This window comes from Miscanthus floridulus, chromosome 15, assembly GCF_019320115.1.
Source record: "Miscanthus floridulus cultivar M001 chromosome 15, ASM1932011v1, whole genome shotgun sequence".
Taxonomy (NCBI): Eukaryota; Viridiplantae; Streptophyta; class Magnoliopsida; order Poales; family Poaceae; genus Miscanthus; species Miscanthus floridulus.
The window spans coordinates 84,989,330-84,993,898 of record NC_089594.1 but is presented as its reverse complement, the minus strand read 5'-3'; positions in this window follow the sequence as shown (position 1 = coordinate 84,993,898).

Sequence of the window (4,569 nt, the reverse complement as noted above, 5' to 3'; positions counted from 1 at the left end):
GAAGCAGCTTTCCACACTTTGCGGAAACTGTTGACCACTGCTCCTGTTCTAGCACAACCAGATATCGAGAAACCATTTGATGTGTTTTGCGACGCATCGAAGACTGGATTGGGTTGTGTTCTTATGCAAGAAAGAAGAGTCATAGCTTATGCATCACGATCAATTGAGAAAGCACGAGGTCAACTATCCAACACATGATCTTGAACTTGCTGCAGTTGTGCACGCCCTAAAAATTTGGAGACATTATCTACTTGGTAATGTGTGCAATATTTTCACGGATCACAAGAGTCTTAAGTATATCTTTACCCAACCAGAGCTAAACATGAGACAGCGCAGATGGTTGGAATTGATAAAGGATTACAACTTGAATGTGCAATATCATCCTGGTAAAGCCAATGTAGTGGCAGATGCTTTGAGCAGAAAGTCACATTACTTGAATGTGCAGCCATTACTTGAAGATGGGTTCGATCTAATGCATCCTGCTGTGTTATATAGTATTCAGATTAGTTGCTCTTTGGAAAGTAAGATAATAGAAGGCCAGAAAACTACAAGGGGATATTCCACATCAAAGAGAAAATAAAAGAAAAGCCGTCTCAACACTTTAAAGTGGATGAACAGGGCGTGTTGTGGTTTGACAATCGTCTTGTGGTTCCCAAGGATCGAGAGCTTAGGAATAAACTCATGGATGAAGCTCACCTTTCTAAGCTATCTATCCATCCCGGAAGTAGTAAGATGTATCAAGAACTAAGATCTCGCTATTGGTGGACCAAAATGAAGAAAGAAATTACAGCATATGTTGTCAGATGTGACACCTGTTGTCGAGTGAAAGCCATTCACATGAAACCTGCCAGTATGTTGCAACCCTTGTCCGTCCCTAGTTGGAAGTGGGACGATATCAGTATGGATTTTATCATGGGTTTGCCCACTACTCAAAAAGGACATGATTCGATTTGGGTAATTGTGGACCGTCTTACCAAGACCGCTCATTTCTTGCTGGTCAAAACAGATTATCGACCACCTCAATATGCCGAGAAGTATATCGCAGAAATTGTGAGGTTGCATGGTATACCAAAGACCATAGTATCTGATAGAGGCTCACTAGTTCACGGCTCATTTTTGGGAACATTTACACAAAGGCTTAGGAACTAGTTTGATTCGCAGTACCGCTTATCATCCTCAGACAGATGGTCAGACTGAACGAGTGAATGCTGTTTTGGAAGATATGTTAAGAGCCTGTGTATTGTCTTCTAAGGGATCATGGGAGTCATGGTTACCGTTAGCTGAGTTTTCTTATAATAATAGTTATCAAGAAAGCATCAAGATGGCCCCATTCGAAGCTTTATATGGCAGAAAATGTAGAACACCATTGAATTGGGTCGAGCCTGGTGATAGAAGGTATTATGGCATTGACTTTGTAGAAGAAGCCGAGAAGAAAGTTCATATTATTCAGCTAGAATATGAAAGCTGCCCAATCACGTCAGAAAAGCTATGCAGACAAAAGAAGGAGACCCCTTGCATTTGAAGTTGGTGACTATGTTTATCTGAAAGTCACGCCAATGAAGAAGAAAAGGTTTGGAATCCGAAGAAAGCTTGCCGCGAGATTCGTAGGACCATACAAGATTTTGGAACAAAGAGGTCCGGTAGCCTACAAGTTAGAGTTACCTGAGACAATGAGTACCGTTTTCCCAGTTTTCCATGTATCACATCTCAAGAAATGTTTGCGTGTTCCGGAGGAAAGAATAGAACCTCGAGGTATTCAACTCAAATCAGATTTGGTGTATCGTGAACAACCAGTCCGGGTGTTAGACACTAAGGAACGTGCTACTCAGAATAGTGTGGTGAAAACATACAAGATACAGTGGGATCATCATGATGAGGGAGATGCAACTTGGGAAACAGGAGAGTATCTACAAAAAGCTTATGAAGAATTTTATAACAAATGGTTCGTAACCCAAATCTCGGGACGAGATTTTTATAAGGGGGGAGGGCTGTAACACCCCTGGTGTTATGCCTACATTTAGGCACTGCAAATCACGCATATCATGCATCATCAAGCATCCAAATCATACATGCTTCATCATGTGAATACCAATTGAAACATTGTTTTGAAACATCTGAAACATGTGTGAAACCTGAATGTTGCATACACCTGTTTAAGAATTGTTTTGCCCTGAATTTTTCTTGCTAGGTTAGTAAAACATGTTTGGCTACTATTGTAAATCATCTAGCAATGTTTAGTTCAATTTTTGGAGCAATGTTTGTATTCAAATTAATTCAAAATTTGGCTTCAAAAATAAATTCCAAAAATTAGGGTTTTGAGCTAAACGTGGACTTTGTGTTACAATTCAAAATCTAGAAAGAATTTGGCTTTGGTCATAAAAGCAAAGTTGTAGAGAATTAAATTCTAAACAACTTTCATTTTTGGTACATTTTCAAAAGAGGTCATTTTCTTGCTCAAAATAATGTTTGAAAGATAGCATGTAAAAATTCATTGAAAATATATATGAAAAAGGTTTTTCCCTCCTTATCGGGCCGCCGCCTCGCTTCTGGCCCACCTACCGAAGCCGGCCCAGCGCGCCAGCGAAGCCGCCCGCAGCAACGCGCCTCCCACGCCAGCCCACCTCGCCTCGGCCTAGCCCAGCCCCGCGTGCTGGCTCCTTCTCCCACGAGCCGCGCTAGTCGCCGCGCCACGCCACGACCGCGGCAGAGAATTCCCGCCGCGTGGCGACCATGTGCCGGCGTCGCCCACCGCGTGGCAGCCGCGGCCTGACCCCATGCCCATGAGCCCACCTACACCTGCTGGTGCCCGTGCGCTCGCTCACTCCCGCCCGAGCTGCCTTCTTTCTCCTCCAGAGCCAAGAGCCCCAGCTCTGCCCTCGCCGCGCCCGTAGCTCCGCCGGCGTCGAGCTCCCGCACCACCGCGCCATTCCCCGATTCCTCCCGCCCGCAACTCCGCCTCGCCCTCCTTCAAGTCGCGCTCGAGCTTGCGCCGCCTTCCGTGCACAGGTCGAGCCTCCCCGCGCCTCGCCACCGACGGCCTATGGCGCCGCCGTGCTCGGCCAGCCATGGAAGTCATCTTCCTTCTCCTCTCCAGCCTAGCCTAGCTACCCTACCACACTCGCCGTCTCCTCGCACATCCCGTGCGCTCGCTAGCTTGCCCTGCCAGTGGCCGGAGATGGCCGTCAGGCCTCAGTGGCCGAGCCGCGCCGCCGCGCCAGCGCGCACACCGGCGAGGCCTCTGCCTCAGCCGGGCCGGCCAGGCCGAGCGGCAGTGGGCTGACGCCCTGCTGGGCCATCCTCCCGTCCCTTCGCGCTCAGGCCGCGCAGGCCGAAAACGGCCGTGGGCCAGCTGATTTCCTAGCGGGCTGGCCCATTAACTTTTAAGTGATTTGATTTCCATTTATTCTTTATTATTTGAAATTTGAAATGGTTTGAAAATGTTTGGGTACTCAAATTTGCTCCAAATTTGTTGAAACAAATTTTGCTAGGTTCCTTATCATCAGATCTACTTGGGAAAATTATTGCATGTCATTTTTGGGATACTTTTCTGTAGGATTTTATTTAATCATGTATATTGCTGATAACTTGAAAAATATGTAGAAAAATCTATAGTCTTCAGAAAAATATGATTCCAAGTTTGTTAATCTTCTTATGTCATGTACTTCCTAGGAAAAATATGTTTCATGCATGTGCTGTGGAAAACTTTGGAGGTGTAGTTCAAGTACCTTTAATGGCTGATTTTTGTTATTTTTGCTAGAGAGCAAACTTTGTATAAAACATGCATGTGATAATTTTTGTACAGTCATTGTATGCTATGAAGAACCTAGGAAAAATATTAATTCTAGTTGTTTGACACTTTTCACAGTTCAAAGTATTTTTATGTACAAAATCATGCCATAGTTTGTGATTTTTGTGTAGGCTAATCCACTCATTCAAATATCATGAAAATCTGATGGTAGTCTACTTAGAGTAGTACCATGCTACTGTAATTTTCTCAGATTTTTATAAGCACCAGAAATAGAGATTGCTGTTGTAGCCCTAATTAAAAAGGAAATAAAATAATCCTCTTTAATACAAGGTTAGTTAATAATAATAGCTTTGGTGTATCTTTGAGGCATTTCATAAGATATGTTGACTTAACATATTAGTAGTAGAAGAGAATGCAGTAGATGACATGTGCTTGTAGTATAGTTTCTTGGATGATGTTGACTACCTTGCATTTAAACATATCCATTGCATTCATCTCCTTCGATGCACCGTTTGCATAAGCACTTACGCGCATTGCATCATACAGGATCGCAAACCGAAGAACCCAGTCATCATACCCGAGGAGCCCGAGGAGCAGTTCGAGGTGCAGCCGCAGGAAGTGCCAGAAGCCGACGAGGAGGACGTTGAGGAACTTCCGGAGTGCCCCGATCACCGTCCGAGCTCCTTCGAGAGAGGCAAGCCCCGGAGCATTTTTCTCCCGGTTTGCAATGATTTAATTAAATGCTTTACTTTAATTGATGCATTACGTTCAGGAGTTGTTTGCAACCGTTGCTGCATTATACCTTGTTTACCTTTGTTATA